We start from the raw sequence: 21,273 nt of genomic DNA, 5'->3' as shown, positions 1-21,273 counted from the left end.
CAAATTCTACACGTGTGTTTAGAAGAATTTAAGATTATATGCTTCAAGGAAAATATGTACTTCTAATTTAGATTTTTAACTTAAGTTGTTAACTGTACTTGTGCTTCTGAAAACAGAAAATTCTATCTATAATAAAAATGTAAGTGGCTCCATATCTGGAAGGATATGCATGGCAAGAGCGGAAACAAAGTTTCTTCCCCAGTTGGAGTGGTCCAGAGCCCAAGGACAGACTGTGCCCAAAGGCCAAAGGAAAGGGAGCCAAGTCACGATGGAGAGAGAAGCCGATGACCTCAGAGTGCACAGGGAAAGAGGAGCAGAGACTGGAGCAACAACAAACAAAGAGCATTTATTATGTGCAAGGGGCAGATGATGGGAGGGAGAGCTGAGCATATTTTATTATGAAATACTTCAAACATACAAAAAAGTCCAAAAAATAATAAAGCTCAAGTATCATATTGGTAATAGGGTAGATGTCGTAAAGCCAAAAATATATAAAATAAAATATAGAAACTAAGGTATTAAAAAAAAAAGAAGTGAAGAAACACTGTGGTTTTGGCTGAGCAAAGCACAGGATTCACTTAGAGGAATTATTTAACAGCCAGAACAAATGTTTAACTTGTACTTGAGCTAGTTGTGTAACTTGGTGAATGACAGGGTTGTTTGTAATTTGTTAGTTAAAATTAATGTTGAAGTTCTGGCCCTAGCCATTTTGGCTCAGTGGATGGGGCATCGGCCTGCAGACTGAAGGGTCTCAGCTTCGATTCCTGTCAAGGGCACATGCCCGGGTTGTGGGCTTGATCACCAGTGGGGTGTGTGCAGGAGGCAGCCAATCGATGATGTTTCTATCTCTCTCTTCCTCTCTGAAATAAATAAAAATATATATTTTAAATTAATGTTGAAGTTTTAATACATTTCCCATTAAAAAAACAAAACAACCACAAAACAAAAATATGCAGGAAAGTTGAGATTGACTTTACAGATAAAGAGCTAAGCATTAAGAAACAAAATTAAACTGAGTAAATTTTGAAGATCTTAGTAGCTTTATTCAAGGATTTATGAATCCAGCAGCATCCCCTCTAGCAAATAGAAAGGACTTCCAAAAAGTTGTACAAAATGAAAGACTTTTATAGGCAGAGGAGGTTATACTAGGAATGGTGGCGAGGTCCCCTTTCTTTTGGGGACAGCAGGGGTCGCTCAGGCCCATTACCTCACTAGTGCTGATCAGGTAATTTCAGATTGTCCTGGCTGAAACTGTAATTAAATTAGGTATTAGGTCTTGGTGTAGTGATGTGGGGCTTAGCACAAGTGACTCCATTTGGGGCCCGTTGCCTTGTTTTTAACATAAGTAAAATCAAGTATTTTCCTATAGTTTGTCATTTGTGATTACATGTGACTTTGTAATATTTTAGGCTGTTTTATTTTAAACAATAGATTTTTTTAAAGAAAAATTTTATTTAGATACTTAAATTTTAATAAACTTTCGCATAAAGACAAATTTATTTGAGAGTAACTTACACATAGATTAAATTTAGAATATAATAGAGAGGCCTTTAGCAAACTCTGCTAAAAATTTTTGCTGAAAAATTATATAACACTTCCATTTACACAGAGACCGTTATGCTAGTTCTTAATTATGCCAAAATTTAAATCATATCCACATATAGTTTTATAATTACATAATTTAAAGGGTTATTTTTATCATAAGAGATCTATATTTGTTTAACTAGTATGTCTTTTAAAATATGCACATGACATACATTTTGGCCTCAGACAAAGAAGTCTGAATTAAAATTACTTAATGACATGAAACCAGTTTTAAAGAGCTTAATTTCCTTTTGATAGCATGTGTGTACAACCACTGTGTGGATGTTTTTGCATTGCTTCGAACATTAACATTTTCTCTGACTATTCTGTGTATCTAAGTAACCGTGATTGTGGTTCGTTTCACTTAATGGTCATTCATATAAAATTAAAGCTTTGAGAATATTATTTGCTTCAGCTACTACCAGTTATATTACTCTTTTATAGGATGGCTTATATTTTAGCATAACAGAGATTTTTCTCAGTCTCTTGACTTTTTCATTTTGTGTTGTTTTCACTGAAAAGAGCTCATAATAAGTTCAAGGTGAAGTTTTCAGGCTCAAAGCTGTAAGTCAGTTTTCATGTGAACAATTGGCAACAACCATCTTTGACATCATCCTTTTATTCATTCATCTTTGCATTCTGTTGCCTAAATGACCATACCTGTGTGTTTTTAAAAAATCACTATTTCTAATGAGCACATTAAAAAATCCTTAGGCATTCAATGCTTTTCTGCAAATACATGCAAAGTGGGTGTATTGTGCCTTAGATTAAAGGCCAGTAAGGCAGACAAAAAGGACACCATTGCAAATTAAACCATAAAGGTCTGAAGTATTATTAAGAGGTTCACAGATACTATGTTCCAATCAGGCTCAATAAGGGATGAATTCCTATTATGTTTCTTCCAAAAAGACATGGGAAGGGACTCAAAGTTAAAGTCGTCAAGTAAAAAGCTCTTAGGCCAAGAGCACATGAATGTATGACTGGGTAATAGGTCTTTCATCTTTGAAATAAAAACAGTTCAGTTCAGTTGGAACTGAAGTTTCCCCCTTTGAGAAAGTTTATTTTAATGAGTTTCCATTTTATGCGTGGGCTGCTCTTTAATCCAGGCAGGTCCATTGAAGTCTTACCCAATAAAGATGCAAGACAGATTGTCCAAGCTTGCGGCTATTGTTAGGGGTTGATGAAGTGTATGGGCCCTTATGGTTGATAACAGAAGTAGATGGTCAAAGCCAATAAATAAAACTTTAACTCTGATTGTTGGGTGCTTTCTGCTGAAAAGGTTTCCATTAGCATGGATCTTTGGTTTTGAAGGACTTGTGAACCCAAAGGCAGCTTGTAGCTCTGTCACACAAACTAAGTCACTTAGACAAGCAACAATCTGTCCCAGCTAATCAACTCAGTTTGGCTTTTAAAATTCTAGACTTCTTTCTAGAAACCAACACTGTTAATATCTTAACAGACAATCAACAATTTGTGTATCTGCTGCATATAGATTCATCACCATTGTGGTTTAAAGCGAGATAGTTTAGGCTTTATGTTGTGGGGTCTTACTAATATCAATTTTAGAATGAACAATATAGTATATATTAAGTAGATGATATTTGAATGTGAGGGAAGGAGGATCTTTTTTGGACAAAAGTAGTCACAGAATCATCTCAAGTGTCAGAAATGTTGGTTGCCCATCCAAGTAACACTCATGTGCTCTCTACAAATTTGTATTCTTCTAAATCCCACTTAATCCAACTTTTGAGTGATAGATACGGTCCGTTGTATATTCATAGTTGTCTTAAAACCTACTGTAACCATTTGCCATAAGTTTAAGTTCCTTGAAAATATGCCTCAGTGATCTCAAAATTACACAGCACTAACGTAGTACTTTAGAAACCACCGCATCTCATGAGTATTTAAATCATGATTATTGTAGCACAATAGGTGGGACCTTGATGGCCTTGAAGGAGTAACCCCGCCATCACTGCCTTGACACGGGAATGCAAATTAGACCCTTGAGGGAAGTCTAGCTCATATTCACCTTTGCGGTTACCCTGAGGAAAATCAGGGATACAAATGGCTGCCTTTATACCACATTCTGCATCTGCCATTCTACAAGGAACCTCACATGCCTCACTCTACCCCAGAAGCTACACACACACACACACACACACACACACACACACACACACACGCACGCGCGCCAAACAACCCCCATCAGCTAACTTCAGACCTAGAGACGAACTAGTGGCTGCAGTCTGGAAAAATAAAAGCAGGATCCTAGAATTGTGGCAGAATGAGATAGTCTCTTCTATATATTTTTTAGTAAAATCCATATATTTTGTAGTAGAATGACTAACAAGGATAATAATGACAGAATGAGGAAATGAAAGAAGGTGGGTTAGGAAGCCTAATGAGGAAAGGGCAGCATAAATGTTGTTTGATAATTTATGTAAATTATCCACTGGGTATCCTTTTATGTCCCTTTTCCCCTTCGAAGAATACAGTCTATAGTTTATAACCATGTTCACAGTTAGTGATCCCATCTCTTCCTTAATACAATAATTTACAGTTATTTTATAGTTTCAGTATATTTCAGTGGTGTCAGCCGTTTTAAGAAATATCAAAAATATTTCAGATTTTTTTCTTTCAGAAAGGACAATTTATTATATGCCCATTGTTGTTTTCTTGAAAAAATAATACAAATTCTAATTGCCACCAAATTTCAAGGTAGACACATTGGAAAGAAACAGATGCTTCCAGAATTCTAGCCTATAATTCCTTGGTTGGAGGCCTTGGGAGCCATCAGGGTCTTAGGTCTTTCACTGAAGTCCCCTATTCCCTCCTTCCTAAATTTGATTTTTTTTAAAAAAAAAAATGTTTTAATTGGTTTTAGAAGGAAAGGAAGGGAGAGGGATAGAGAGATAGAAACATCTATGAGAGGGAATCATCAATTGGCTGCCTCCTTCACACCCCCTACTGGAGATCGAGCCCAAAACCCGGGCATGTGCCCGGACCCAGAATCAAACCAGGACCTCTTTGTTCATGGGTTAATGCTCAACCACTGAGCAAGGTGTGTTGTTGAATTTTTATGTAGCTAATAACACTAGATTTGATTTTTTTTAATGGTTTGAATTCCCAAACAAGGAGCATGGACAGCTTTATTCATACATAGGAAGAAAGGATTCTACATCTTTCTATAAGACAGCCTTTCTCTGCACCATTAGATTACATATTTGTTTTAAATATGATTAAATGTTGAATTTATCCTGTGATTTTTGTAACATTTAAAAATCTCATTATTATTGTATGCAGCTGTTTATCCTGAGAGAGTGACGGGGACATCAGTTTTTATACGGTATGTGACACAGAACCAGAAATGGGACGCTGTCATGCCCAGATCTGTCTATCACCGAGGAATGGCCTTAGACTTCCTGATCAGTTCTGACAGGTCACTGACAGTTTGCAGGAGAAGCACATATGTGACAAAGGACAAGCAGAGGTTACATGTGTCAGCAAGAACCCTCTGATTCTGGCTACAAGGAGTCAAGTTATTGACAACTCTGGTATTTGGATGTGCTTGGTTTTCTTTTTAAATGTGGTTTCAGAAAATCCCAGGTGCTCATTCTTCCAGATACACACAGTTGTTTACTGTTGAATTAGTCAGTGGCTAAATGGCAGGTCACACTGATTTGAATGCTAATATGTTCTTGGTCTTTTTGCCACTTTGTTTATGAGTTTGCACATACTTAATTGACATAACTCTGGATCCTGGGCGATAAGGAATAAATTGATATTATGTAAAGAACCACAATTGAACTGAATTAGTTTTAAAATAATGTTTAGGATAAAAATGTGCACCTCTCACTTAAATGTTAGAATGTTAACATCTGTCCTTTGCACAGATGGCACTCAGGCCAGATGGTACAGTGGTTAGGAGTGTGTCATATCTCCTGGGTTTGAGACCTGGATCCACTTAAGAGTTCAGATATCTTGAGCTTACTGCCTAATATTTCTGGGAGTCAGTGTCCTTATCTGTAAAATGGGGATAATGAGAACTCTTATCTCCTCAGGTTGTGAAGATTATGTAGGTAACTACCTGTAAAGCTTTTAGAACAAGGTGTGATATATGATAGGCCTTATATAAGTGCTTGCAATTATTATTGAATTGTGTTGTTGAATTTTTATGTAGCTAATAAGAAATTTCTATGTGATAGCATAATATAAAAGGAAGGGATCTGTGACTTTATAATTTTAATAAAATTTGGAAAAATTTGGGCCATTATTTCTTGAAAATATTTTTGCCTTCCCTTCTTTCTTCTCTCCTTCTGGAATTCCAATTACTACTTTATATTGTCCCACAGGTCATTACACCTCTTTAATTTCTTTTTAAATATTTTATCTGTTTTTCTTTCTTTTTGGATAGTTTCTACTGCTATTTCCCCAAGCTGAGTGATCTTTTCTTGTACAGTATCTAATCCAATCTGCTGTTGGTCTCATCCGGTATAGTTTTATTTGATATTTTATTTTCCATCTCTAAAATTTCTGTTTTGTATATCTCCCATTTTTTTAAGTTCATGTTTCCTTAAAAAAAATGAAATGTTTATATTTACCATTTTAACATTCTTGTCTGCTAATGTTTTCTCCTTCATTTTTGGGGGCCTTTTAAATTGATTTTTTTCATAGATTTTCCTGCTTCTTTGCATGCTTGATAGCTTCTATTGCATGCTGGATATTGATGAGTTTATTTTGGGATACTGAATTTTGTATCTCTTTTAATAGTGTCAGACTTTGTCCTGGCATCCAGTTAAGCTTCTTGGTATCAGTGTGACTAATTTGAAACTAGCTTTTAAATTTCATAAGATTGGGTCCTCAAACATATCATTTGACAAGTCTCACACAATTCACTGACAATTTTTATTTGCTGGTACTACTTACTTATTCACTAATCAACTCTATTCATCCAACTAATATTTTATTGAATTTCTCTGATATAATAGAGTAAGAATCCTCAAGGAGCTAATAGTTACAAGATCAATATAGATATAAAATATTTTTAGTCAGTGATATGCACTGATAGCATTATATGCAAAGGACTGTAGAATTTGCTGGTGCATACTTCCACATATATAATGGATAGTCAAGCAAAGTGTCCTCTCTTACACTGAATTTTCTTTTCTCTCTTGACTTCACAATGTTTTAAACTTTTTTAGTATGGTAAATGTATATCATGAGGAGGGAAGATATCTACTTTTATAAACATCCAGGCATTTATTCAACAAATATATCTTGATTAGCTGTAATGTGCCGGTTCACAGCTGGAGCTACAACAATGAACAAAACAAAGCCCTTTCAAAATGCAAATTCAAAAGACACAATCAAGCGGTGGTAATATATACCATATTACAAAATTATGACTCTGTATTTATCTTCCTGCTCTTAAAGTGGCATGATGATCCTAGCATTGAGTTAATGGCAGAAAAATTGCCCTTGGGCAGGCCAGCTTGTTTCCTGTTCCGAGCTCCAGATTATAAGTGCTTCTGAAAAAAGCCAGTTCCAGAGAAGTGTTTAAAAGGATTGCTGGTGTATTTATATTTTTGTCTGTGAGAGTGCTATTTTTGTAGATACAAGTTGGATTTCCTTTTTTTTAGAGTTTTAGGGTATGAATTTCAAGAAGATTCTTAATTGCAAAAGAAAAGCCAGACTAGGAGCAACTACTACAAATGCTACTGCTGCTGTTGCTCGCTATGATTTCCTGAATTGTCAACATCTGCCCGTGCTCTGTGAAGTCCTTTACTTAATCTCTTTTCATCCTCAAAAGCAGGGGTCCTCAAACTTTTTAAACAGGGAGCCAGTTCACTGTCCCTCAGACCGTTGGAGGGTCGGACTATAGTTTTTTAAAAAAACTATGAACAAATTCCTATGCACACTGCACATATCTTATTTTGAAGTAAAAAAACAAAACGGAAACAAATACAATATTTGTATTTGCATGTGGCCCGCGGGCCGTAGTTTGAGAACCCCTGCTCAAAAGAATCCTATGAGGTGTAGGATCATAACAGTACAGAAGAGAAAAGCGAGGATGGCCGTAAAATTATTTTTAAGTATTCATGAAAACGAGACATAGCCACCAAGACGAAAATAATTTTAAACCTGAATTATTGAAAGGACTATAATAAGACTATTAGCACATGCTACATTGCACATTGTAAATTGCAATTAGCATTGTTGATTTGATGAGTGAGTAGATAGCTTTCTGAGCAAGCTTTGTTTGGAAGATTCAAATCAAATTCTGCGTTATTTTCTGGAAGAGAGGCATATTATAAGAATATTTGGAATTTAAAATAACCCTCACTATAGTGCCTTCTTAGTATCTTTGCCTTACCGAATGGCAAATGTCCCACTTAGCTAGCTTTCCAAAGAACTGGTTAAATGTTGAGTTGGAAACAAGGTTAGAACGGTCAGTGGAGGTGTACATGGGGATCCTTTTCTGCAGACCTTGGCCTCCTTCTCTAAGGCAAGGCTCCTTTCTGAGAGTGACAGATGATAAGACCTCCACTGGGCAGGAGGTCTTTTCTGACCCCTCACCCTCTTTTAGTGCCACCATGTGCCCCTTCCCAGAGAGCTATGGTGACTGGCCACCCTGCATTGACTTGTCCCAGAGCAGTAGGGCCACTGGCTTGAAGACACCTCTAGGTTGACTGTGCAGCTGTGAAATCACTTGCACTTATCTATGAAGTATTTAAAAATAGAGCACTGGTGCATGGTAGTTCTGCTGTTCAAGAAGTCGTAGCAGATCTCTTACATCTTTTATATGAATATATTATATACTAGAGGTTCGGTGCACGAAATTTGTGCAGGGGGGGGAGGATCCTCTCAGCTCAGCCTGCACCCTCTCCAATCCGAGACCCCCTCGGGGGATGTCCAACTGCCGGTTTAGTCCCGATTCTGTCCTAAACTAGCAGTCAGACATCCCTCTCAAAATCCGGGACTGCTGGCTTCTAACCACTCACCTGCCTGCCAGCTTGATCACCCCTCACTGTCCCCCCTCCTGGCCTGGTCATCCCTAACTGTCGCCCCCTGCCGGCCTTATCACCCCTAACTGCTCTGTCCCCCCCCAACCCCCCCCCTCCAGCTGGCCTGGTCTCCCCTTACTGCCCCCCCTACTGGCCTGGTCACCCCCAACTGCCCCCCCTGCCAGCCAGGTCACCCCTAACTGCCCCACCTCCGGCCTGGCTGCCCCCAACTGCTCCCGCCCCCCACCAGCCTGGTCGCCCCTCACTGCCTCCCCCCTGCAGCCTGTTCGGTCATCCATTCAGTTGTTTTGGTTGTGATGGCCCCTGGCTTTTTATATATTAGGATATTTATATAAACATATAAGAAATTGATATAAATGAAAACATGTTATCTATATTTCACAAGTGATCCCTCCCCTCACTGCCCACCAAACACTCATCTATATATCTCTCTTTTTAGATATACTTTTGTAGTGAATTATAAAAAAATGGCCTCATCTCATTTCCTATGTACACTGACCAATAACTCTTCTTCATAAGTCCAGAGTTTATGATTGGTCAGACTACAATTTTACTTTGGACTCTGGACTTAAGTCTTTAGAAAAACAAATTAGAATCCAAGAAAATAAATTTAGTTAAAAAATGTTAATGTTATCATGAAATGGGTTTTTTTTTTGTTTTGTTTTGTTTTTTAAATATATTTTTATTGATTTTTTACAGAGAGGAAGGGAGAGAGATAGAGAGCTAGAAACATCGATGAGAGAGAAACATCGATCAGCTGCCTCCTGCACATCTCCCACTGGGGATGTGCCCGCAACCCAGGTACATGCCCCTGACCGGAATCGAACCCGGGACCTTTCAGTCCGCAGGCCGACGCTCTATCCACTGAGCCAAACCGGTCTCGGCTGGTTTTTTTTTTTTTTTACTAATACAACTTGGAAATAACTGACTATCCAATAGAGCCCTGCTATCTTAGTGACTGGGGAGGCTTTTCATTTAAAATGACAATTGAATTTCATTCCCGGAGATTAACTTCTGATTGCAAGTTACCTTTGCAGTAGAGTTTATTGAGTTTTAAACAGCTACGGTCTGATTGAGTTTGTGAGGTCTCTGTTCACTCAAAAGAGAGGAAGAGGTTACTCTTTAGTACCAAATAAACACAACTCAGTTTACATTTTTGCGTAGAAAAGAACTTTTACCTGGGGATGACATCAGAAAGCTGACTGACTAGTCATGTATCGGGAGAATGTGGCTTTGATTCAGACAAACATATTGAAATAGATAATAGACTCTGGAATTTGGGAATTAATAGTGGCTTGGATATTCATTTTGTTGGTCTCAGGAATCCTCAAAACTAAATGGAGATGCACTCCATTAAGGCTGAAAGTATCATCTTAGTAGGGCTCTCAGACTTTCATTTTCTCGCTTGAAGCCTTGCTTGGTACATAGATATGTTGGATGGCATATGCATTTTGAGTTATTCACATGTAGATCCTAAATGCATACTAATGTGCTATTGTTTAAAACCGAATCAGTCAGGGTTTCTAATATATTCTGATTGTGTGAGCTACTAGATGGCATTAAGTAGATGGACTGCTCAGTTCTGTTTTTGATAGTGATCTAAAATAACCTTCTTTTAAGAAAACATTTTTTCTTATTATAATCCTTTTTCTCATTTCTAGAGGGCTTACTAGGTGCCAATGGAACATTACTATTATTGTGATTCAAAGAGGTAAGACAGATGTGAATAGCTGAGACAGGTGCAACCCAGGTCTACCTTGTAAACCTGTTCATGGCAGTGATGCTGGATGGCCTCTCTGTCAAGCAACATCTTTGTTTATGGGGTTATTTTAATATTTTAATATGGGATGAAATGGACCTAATTTGATCCTATTGACAAGAATATTAGAGCTGTTATTTATGACAAGAACTAATTTCTATTGTCCTGAGGCAACCAAGATTTCTTGCTGCAACTTGCTTATCAGAAACCAAACAAGTGAAGGAAATTTTCATAATTGCTAAACTTTCGACAACTATTCCTATTTCAATAGAATTAGGATCTTAATAACCAAAGTTAGGAAAATGAGAAGTTACATACCTAACAATTTCTCAGTTAGTATGTGGGAATAGTGATTGTTTGGAGAATACCTATCTTCCTAGCTTGAGTATAAAAGAGTTCCTAAATTAAGACATTTTCCCCTTATACTCATTATTAGCATGTTTTACTCAGAGTCTTATCGTCAATTTTATCAATTTTACTCTAACTTCAGCCTTACCTTTGCACTCTAACATTTCCTTGAGTTAGCGTTAAGTTTACAGCTAAATAGGGTATATGCGCCTTTTTTCAATGACAATTCTACTAAATATATTTTCAGAGAGAAATGTTATAAGCATGTAATCTATTAGAATTTAAATAGAGGAGCTTTTAGTACTGTTTTATTTTTCTAGAAAAGTATCTTCAAATAGATATTTAATATAAAAGTAGTTTTATATAACTAAATTTAAGGCTGAATTTAGAACTCCTGGGTTACAATAACCTGTTGGAGTTCAGAAGACACACATATATATGCACCACGGTGTTAAATGCTCCAAATAGCAAAGTAATCTGTTCCTGAAATTTATTGTTCTTGCTGAATCACTGTATTAACTTGATACTTTCTAGCATTTTCAGTACAATTATTAAAACAGTTATAGTGGCTCTAAAGGAACGTAATTGGGGAAGAAAGATGGCCTGTAGTGGATGAAATTCTTAATTAATCTTTCACTGTTAAATTGTTCAAAATTAATCAAGTATATTGCCTATAAGAAGGCAACTACACTTTACATATCTCAGTATTATCATCATCACCAAGCCATATATTAAAAGTTAATTTCTGATTTAAAAGTGTACTTTAACTGTGCAAAACCATCAATCCTAAGTAATTCTATTATCCCCCCCAAAATTGTATAATACCAGAGAACATGATAGAGTACTTTGTGCTTAACATTTGAAGTGTGTGTGTGTGTGGGGGGGGGGGTGTGGGTGTGGGTGTGTGTGAGCTTTGCAGCATCAAATTAGGACATATATTTTTATAAAATAACTAATCTGTTTTAGAGAATACCATTCATTCACTCATTGATTCATTCATTTATTCAACACATATTCATTGAAAAAAAGTTAGGTGTTAGGTATTGAGAATAATGTCTGTGAAATGCATTAGCAATTTTCTGGTGTATAATAAACAACTTGAATTCTAAGCATGTTAGTAGATAAATGTCCTTGGGGCTATTTGAGAAAATTATAGAAAGGTGATTCCCCCCACACACCCAAATTGTTTTGATTTATGTACACTATACTATCTGCTGGTTCTCAGTACCCTAACACACCAGAGTGACAAGACACAGCCCATCAGACACACTTGGTCCCTAGGACAGTGCTTCTCAGCTGGAGGGAGGTGGTCACTTGTCCCTTTGCTGGAGCTGGAGATGAGTGAAAGACTCCCTGGGATCTCTGCCCCATTTCTAGGTTGAGAATCACCAGTAAATGTGATTGTGCTTAATTGCTGAGCAGACCACAGAGATAAATGTCTGGATACATCCAATGCAAGGTCCATGTGGTCCTTCCATAGTCAGTAGGATCAGCTAAGTTTAGTTGATCTCCCCCCATTAAATCAACTATTTCTGATTTAATAAATTAATTAGATGTTTTTGTGTCACACAGATGTAATCTATATATCCACATAAATATATTATTTGATTGTATAGTTTGTTAAGGTTTGATTGTAATTAAGACCATTTTAAGATGTGAATGGATGTGCCTCAAAGCCAGAATAGCATGAAATACTGCATCTCATGGAATGCAAGAGTCAAGAGTCAAGTCGAAGATGCTTTAATGCTGGAGTTCTCTTGATCTTACCAAAGGTACCAACAGCTGCCACCTGGCTGGCAGAGACTGTAAGAAGCTATTCCAAAGAGGTGTAAGATGTGAAAACTGTGCTATTCTTAGAGTTAATGAAATAGAATAATACCTTTCCCTGAAAATGTTCAGTGTTCTGATATATTCTTAAACCTACATGTGAAACACATATAATAGTATATATCAAGAAAGACTTAAGTTACTCAGGTAAGGGGTATATTATGTATCCAGTGGGGACTTGCTGTGATGATTAAGATCTATCTGTGGAACTCATGGACATTATTCAACCACAGATATGTCTTTTGATAGGGTATCCTAAATACCAAGTTTGATTAAATGACTCAAAATTGGGTAAAATCTTTTCTGTATTGAACTAGCCATAAAATCTAGTGGTGTGATGCATGAGTAGAATGGACAAGCTACTTAATGTCATGATCTGAGGAGCTGAAATATAAGTTTTAAAAAAAGTCTTCATGTTTAGGATTATCTTAGCCTTGCCTTTTCTTTAAAATAGTAGTGCTTCTCTGAGAGTTAATATGCCGTATCCCTAACAACTTAGTATGAGTTAGCTTTTTGATTGCTTTCTCCCCTGACTAGGAATATAGAAAGAAAAATTCAGAAAACCAGAGGGTAACTCAAGAAAAACTTGAGCTATTTCTCTGGTTTGCCTTATCTCCTATTAGGATTTCATTGATTACTTACAATAGTAATGTTAGAAAACCACTTGGAGAAGCCAGCAAACAAAAAGTTAAAGAAAGAAGATGAGGTCCCTCCATAGATAATGTCACTCCTGTAATTTGAAATGGGATGTTGGACCATCCATTAAAATGCTTTTTTAACAAGGTGGACTATTGCATTCATTGTTAGTTCAATCTACCCTAACATTTCCCAAATACACATTTTTGCTGTAAACATAAGAGGACAACATTAAAACAATCATATGTGGCAGAGTGCTTTCTCAGTATTCATATATTATCTTCCTTTCTGAGTGATAGAGCTTGTGGACAAGCAGCTGTTTGTTTTTTAATATGTTTTTATTGATCTCAGAGAGGAAGTGAGAGGGAGAGAGAGATAGAAACATCAATGATGAGAGGGAATCATTGATTGGCTGCTTCCTGCACGCCCCCTACTGGGAACGGAGCTCACAACCTGGGCATGTGCCCTTGACCGGAATTGAACCCAGGACCCTGGAGTCCGCAGGCCCACGCTCTATACACTGAGCCAAACCGGCTAGGGCCAAGCAGCTGTTATTGTTATGTGCTTTGGGATATGCTGCTTTCTCTTGCTCTCCCTATGAACCATGGGGGTTTCTTATGCTTCATCCTTGAGACGGGGGTTTGTCCTGATGGCCTAGCGCAGTGCTTCTCAACCTTCTGGCCCTTTAAATACAGTTCCTCATGTTGTGACCCAACCATAAAATTATTTTCGTTGCTACTTCATAACTAATGTTGCTACTGTTATGAATCGTCATGTAAATATCTGATATACAGGATGGTCTTAGGCGACCCCTGTGAAAGGGTCGTTTGACCGCCAGAGGGGTCGCGACCCACAGATTGAGAACCGCTGGCCTAGCTGCTACTTAGATTTTTTTTTTGGTATGGTCTTAAATATGATTCAGAGGTGTCACCCAACTGCATTTGCATTAAAGGGAAAAAAATAAGCACGCAAGAGTTGAAGAGTTTTATAAGAACAGTGGCGTATCATGATGCGGGAGATTATTCTGTGCTTCTGCTACCTAGTCAAGCAATTCATGCAAATCAAGATAATTTGTCCTAGAAACTAGATGCTTGTTTTTCTCCTATCAAATAGGGATTATTTTTTACTTTGTCCAAAAAATGCATCCTTACCTTATATTTTGGAACAGAGTAGACACATTTAAAAAGACAGACTTTTGTATTGTTGAAACCAAGCCAAAGGGAGACAAAGCTCCCAACCCTTTCCTCAGCGCCTTTCCGCCCGTCCCCAACACGGTGACATTGGTGCAGGCAGGGTTTGTCACCCATAAATTTACAGCTTCTTCCAGTCTCTTCATACATTGACTAAATTTTTTGAAAGAAAAAAAATATATATATATATATAGCTGTATAAAATACCCAGTTACAGGTTGTGTTCTATTTAGCCCTTGATTGAAACGTATTGCTCCTCAGTATCTCTTAGCTATGAAAATTATAATATGGAACAGAGATTAGAATGAAATTATCATGGCTAGAAGGCATTCACTCAGTGGTGGCAGCCACATAAACCTGGGTCCCGAGAATGATGATAATACATTAGGTTCTGCATGCCCGATATTATTGCCGTACATTATGTATGTTTCATTTATACTATTTCGCACACCCCAGCAACGCTGACAGAGAGGTAATTACTCTCTGCGCCAATGAGCAGTTATCAGCACCACCGCTGTTTATTGCTGGAATGAAGTGCGTTTGTCACTCAAGGTCACTTGTTTGTGTGTCCTCTTTAATAGTTCCTTCACAGTTGTTGAACTTTGCACGCCGTTCTTATTGCAGGGTTCCCGGAGGTTCCTTCGCTGCATAATGCGTTTCCTGTGTTAGCGGAGTCTCTTGTATTTATCACTTTAATTGATAAACAACTAAGTTGCAGGAAGCAGAACTAAAGATGTGAAAGAACATATTTTGCTAGTCAGCTGATCCCGCTAGTATTCAGTAATGAATGGCCTCAAGAAGATGTATTCAGCGCAGACCCTCTGAGCTGCTGCCACCCCGCCAGCCTGAGCTAGGGAGATTTCATTTAATAACGTTCACCTGAATTTCAGCCACTGATGGGCACGGACACAATCTCATAAGTACTATAGACTTAACATTTGGACCCCCCCTAGAAGTATTTTTCTTTGTTCGTTTCTTGTGCAGTGCCGAGGTTATTTTCACGCTTACTATTTCCATACTTCTATAACGAGCTAAATCCATTTGGGTTGACTTTAAACCAGCCAGGTTTATTTCTTTTTTAGATATGTACCATTAAGCCTCCCCTGCCCATAAAAAAATGTGATCCATCTACTGCTGGTTATCATTGTTGTGTTAAAGCACCGGTCTTGTTCCAAAATGAACATCGCACGGGGCATGTTTGAGAGTAAAAATAAATTCAGTGCCATTGTGTCTATCCTGTGAGGCCTGTAATTTCATCTGGTGTAAAATAAAGAAAGTGGTTGATCCTTTTATTTTTGTTTGTTAGCCACAGTGCTTTATTAGAAACTGGAATAACCTCTAGGATGTAATAATTTTTCCAGTCAAGATAACTGGAGCTATTTCCTTAAGCCTGTGATCAGCTTGAGTTTCTGTGTTGGGAGATTTATACTTCCGTTGCTTATTACCAAAGAAACAGTTAAAAGGGATTTATGGTAGTGCACATTATGTGTGTGTCTGGAATTTTTGTGTACTTAACTTCTCTTCCCTGCCTTTCTCTCTTTTTTCCTGTGTTAACATTATTATCAAATAGAATATCTATACCTACTATTCAATGCAAATTTTATTCAAGCATTTAAGCAGAATCACATTCATTCATTAAACCAATGATTCTTTTATTTGGAAAAGTATATCAGCACCTGGTAAAATCACACCCTGTTTACAAGGGACTGTAGTTCCCCATCAGTGCAAAAGTTTACTATTTCATTATTAAGGGATTAAACTCTGGCAAAAGGTGCCTGGTGACCATGAATGTTTTAGTTAATTTGATTATATCCATAAAGAAAGAATTTAATTCCATAGCAGCCACTGGGTCGTATGCCTGTCAGTGCGGTTCCAACGCATTACAGGTTTGATCTTGTCCTGGGAGGGACTGGAATTGCCATTTGCGTGAGGCGTGGAGGGAGAGGTGATGAGCAATTCGACTCACTCGTGCACCCAGTTAACACCATGCCTCGACGTTTTCCAAACGCTTCCTTTTCTTAGTTCTTAGTTACCAGAGTGCTACAAAGAAAGGGTTTTGATCTCATGTAGATAGCATAGCATTAATTACCCTGACACTAATTAAACTGCATCAAACAAATACCACCGTGTTCCTCAGGGGGACAACAGAAGGCAGTTTAAAATAATTACTGGAGCTTCATGCATGTGTGATGTTTTCATTACTCTTAGGACACGAGCAAAAGAGATCCGCTATCATTAAAATAGCCACCCTTTAGTGGTTGCAACAACAACAAAAAGGTGGTGAAAATTTCTGTGGATATTGATGTCTAAATAGTAGTGGCTCCCGTGCCCGAGAATGGGAACTTTTCCTTAAGAATCGCCAGTCTGTGAAGCAGGAACAGGTGTGCCGGTTCACATTCTGGTATGATTATGTATTAGCTTATGTTTGTCAGACCATTTCATTAACCACCCACTGCTATCACATATACATATACTTTGTTCTTTCTGAACCATGAAATGAAATGCATATATCTTCACTAATGCTTGCTATCAATGTAAATGAGAAAAATAAGCTTATTACCAGTCACGGCTGCTGTGGAGCCCACACCTCTGTACACTTACAGGTAATAAACATCTTTTTGTAAGTAGGCCACAAGATATATTGAGTTCTTCCTAGAATGAGAAATGGAGATCTTGTTCTAATTTTGCATTAACGGATGGGACTTCCCAGACACATTTAGGCACAATGCAATGGCACTGGTTTGAAGCAGGCTTCTACTCTCAAAACTGGAAGTGGTCATTATGTGTGAGATCTTTTGTCATTCTGGAGGTAAGCAAGCCTTTCTGGTCACAGGGAATGGACTTTTTCGCAACTGGATGAGTGCACCGAGTCAGTAGCCGCTGTTACGGAGATTGTAGATGGTCTCTGTAAGGGCAGCTTTTAGAACGGACTGATGTAAAAATTGCTAGATCATAGCTAAAGGAAGTAGTGTAAGTGATCAACAGAATCATGGATGGTTACAGTGAGTGTGGAATTATACATTTGATTCCTGGTTCAGGTGTATGTGTGCCTGTGTGTGTCCACATGTGTGCACGCATGTGTCCCTGTACATGGGTGCATGAGTATGTGTGGAGAATTATGTGTATTTTTCCCTCTTGTCTGCTCTCTATATACACACATTGCCCGGTCTATGACCTTTGCTTCACAAGGTCACTTACCCTGTTTATTTCAGTGACATATGAGCAGCGGGAATCATGTTGCCTGGGTTCTAGCACCAGGTGCCAGCCATCCTCCCTGAAAGGTGTTGGGAATTAAAATGGGAGAGGGGTCGTTTCCAGATTCATGCAACTCATATTTCACCCGGTGAATGGCTCTCTGAATGTGATTATGGAGTGCTTCTGCATATGCATTACTTTATTTTTTACTTTTCTCTCAAAGCAAAAATTTAAGGAAAGTATGTATTTGAGGCTTTTCCAATGATTTTTTTTTATTAAAGTAATACCAGATATCTTGGGAAACTTGATTAGGAAAATAATACTGAATTAAGTGTTTTATAATTGTCACACTAAGCAAAATAAATAAATAGATAAGGATCAACACTGGTTGTAGAAGAATAAAATTTAATCTAGTTGCAGAAATTTGGTGGGTCCAGAAAATTTGCAAAAAATATACTTTTGTTCCTCTATAGCCAGATGGTTCGTCTTATTTTAAGCCGATAGTATCTCCATACATCTCTCTTGAATGTCATTGGTTTTAGCTGGAACACAGTGTTTACTATTAGAATTTTCCTTATTCCTGCGTGATCTAAAGTATATTTTTGAAACATGTGGATGGTCATACTGTACACCAAAAAATGTTTTATTACATTCAGCTCATATTCAAAAAGGTATTTATATAATTTTAAAAAACTCTTAAAATGAACAGTTCTTTTGACATGATGTTGACAGAAGTCACTTTGATGTAGTTTAGAGGCATGAATTTTCTGTCTGTTCCATTTTTCCTGGGGCTCCATCGACTCAGACAGCCTGATCTGTCATTTTGCAACTCTTGGTGACGGCCTTGACAGAGAGAGGTTTTGACAAGTGCTGGACATCAGCAGCAATGCAGAATAAGCCGTGGATATTTCTCCAGGTAAAGTGACAAAATGTCTAAAAGCGTCAGAAGAACCGTGCGGCCTTCAATCGTATCTAATATAATAAAGCAAGCCGCTGTTTACGGTCCGCGTTTCAGCACTGTATGGTGGCAAAGATTTAAAATTCTGTCAGAATGGAAGATTAGAGCTCTCCTACCTTATTTATGAGTGTTTACAATAATCAGAACATTTGGGTCACTAGAAAAAAAGTTTTAAAATGCCTATTGAGTGAATGAATGATGGCGATATTGCATAATGTGATAGGAGTCTTTCAAACCGTGACATGCCATTACGTATTCTTTTTGTGTCTGCAGTACCGATTTGAGTAATTCTGCTTGATTAAAAAATACTTCCTCTTCCTTCAGTGTTGTGGATTCAGGGTTCAACGCAGAACTTTCACGGGGCGCTAATTAGATTTGTTGACAGGGCATTAACTTTTCAGTCATGTCGGAGTCTTTCTCAGTTATATCCTCTATTGATGACTGTGTAAGGAATGTAAACATCGTCCCGCATATTGGATATGCTGTTCTTTTTATATAATCATTTTGTGTCTGTATTCACTCAAGAAACAGCTGTTGAAAGTTTCGTGGGATGCAAAGTGGCACAGCCCGAAGAGGTTCTCGCTCACGCAGCTGACTCCGTTTTGATGTGATACCTACTGGCAGGCTTGTGTGGTGACTTCAGCTTCTTTGACAGCCGTCAGTGCTGCTGACCAGTGGTCTCGGGTTTTGCAGCGATGGGAACGAGTAGGAAAGGATCCCCTAGTTTAGCGTTTTCCCCCTGCTGCTGGATCTACAGCTTCTGCCAACAGCCATCTAAATCAACACCATGCCAGTGTGCTCTGCAGACCAAAGGTCACCCCAACATCTGGCCCCACTGTCGGCTTCTTTCCGGATTGTCACTGGGCAGCATCTGCTTATAGATTCTTTCTCAACCTCTCTTTGATCTCTCTGACAGTAAAAAGAAGCTTCTATCACCCATCATGTGTTAGGATTTCAAAAAAAAATACATTCAAACGCATGGGACATTGGAAAACTGGTGGGATTTTGTATGTTTTCTGCTGCTTTGATTTTTTTTTTTAAAAAAGCTGGGCATGTTGTTTGACATAGGAACATGGAACGAAGTGGTTCTACTCCTGATTTCCAAAAATATTGTCACAATCAATAAGTCTAACATGTAAAGACAGCTAATCTAAGTGAGCCCTGTCTTGTCTCTCTTGGTCAGTGTTTAAAGAATTAAGGGCGAATAGTGCAAAGAGTGAAGAGTGAAAAATAAAGATTTTGTGTGTGTTTGTTTTTGTGAACTCGGAAGAATCACTGTTGATACCTATTGTCTGCTTTTCTGGCATTTCTATCAGTGGTTAAGAGCCCATGCGTTTTTTTCATCCACCAACTTGGAATATAGGGGACAGTGTTGGGATGCTGCCGAGTCTCTGGATAAGTATTGTGGAATGGAGTCCATGTTCTCCCACCTGAAAACTGAAGCCCAACAGAGTGTCTGCCCCCGGCAGTCGGTGGTGAGGTAGCATGCTCTTTATATATGCTGCCGATCTCCTGCACAAAGCACTCACTAAAGCATCCCCATCACCTTTGGCTCAGTTCCTCCTCTGATGTCTCCAGTTTTTAGTTCAAATTCAGCAAACATGTATAGAATGCTTACTCCGCACCTGGCATTACCCTAAGTGCTGGGCATGCAGAAGTGCTCAAGACAGAGACGTCCCTGGATTGACAGGGAGGGGGTGGGGGGCTTAGGAATGTTCATGTCATGGAAAATCTCAATGATTTAAGTGGGTTTGGCCCTTCCCGAGAATTGGCAACCCATTACTATATCTGTATGTGAATGTGATTATGATAGTTCACAGCGATGATTGTGATAAGATTTTAATTCCAGTCCAAATCAAATGCCACACTCTCAGGAGGAAGCTATAATGCACTCTCCATCATGCATCACTGCCACTCAATATACATTTATGGAGAGAATTTGTGATTTTCTTCTATTTTCATCCATTCTCCAAAAAAGATTGGCTCTTTCCCTTCATCTTTCAGGAAACCAAAGCAGTATGTAAAATCTGGGGTTTTACTTTGTCGAAGTAAAACAAGAATTTGTTTTTAAAGCATTTACCCCAATTTCAAAGCACTTTTACTGGTTTGGCCTCATTTGTTTTTCACCAAATCCTAGAAAATTAGAAGACAAAGTTTAACTCATGTAAGTTTGTACTAATGAGGAGAGCATTAGGGCCAGGAATCTGTGTGTATTATTGCTATCATTAATGTCTCATTTTTATTCCATAAAAGGGCTCCTTTAGGAGCTTGTTCTGTCAGTTTATGAATGCCTCTGAAAGTGCTTTAATAATCGATAAAATGTAAAAAAAAAATTGAGATCGCTAAAGGAATGAGACTTTTTCATGGGGGAATTAGTCTAAATACTTCATAGTCACAATTCAGTGCTAAGATGCAAACTTGGGGAGGAACATGACAAGATGAGGACTATTTCTCCCAGTCACGTGGACTTCAAAAGGCCCGAGCAGGGTCGCCGATTCCAGGTCCCTCCCCTGCTAACCGGTTCAGTGGCCAGGAGTGAGTCATCCGAGTTCTCTGGTTCCCAGGTTTTTCTATTTTATCTGTAAAACAGGGTCTCAGGATTAGATGGCAAAAAATAATCATCTTATCAGATCTTTTGCTTTATTTGGCAGTTTATAGAATTTACACATATATTATCTCTTTTAACCAGAACTTTTAGTTCTCATATTTTAGGAATTGATAATTTCACTTTAAAGGATACTCATCTGTTAT

The 21,273-nt window shown here is 38.1% G+C and overlaps 1 protein-coding gene across 1 annotated transcript in view; it reads left to right on the top strand.

Annotated features, from left to right (window-relative positions):
* Nucleotides 1-21,273, top strand: part of CYP7B1 (cytochrome P450 family 7 subfamily B member 1) — a 152,623-nt gene that overhangs the window by 53,173 nt on the left and 78,177 nt on the right. The window lies entirely within an intron of this gene.

Source organism: Myotis nattereri (genome assembly GCF_964212035.1).
Source record: "Myotis nattereri genome assembly, chromosome: 17".
Taxonomy (NCBI): Eukaryota; Metazoa; Chordata; class Mammalia; order Chiroptera; family Vespertilionidae; genus Myotis; species Myotis nattereri.
This window is presented reverse-complemented; position numbering and strand designations above follow the sequence as displayed.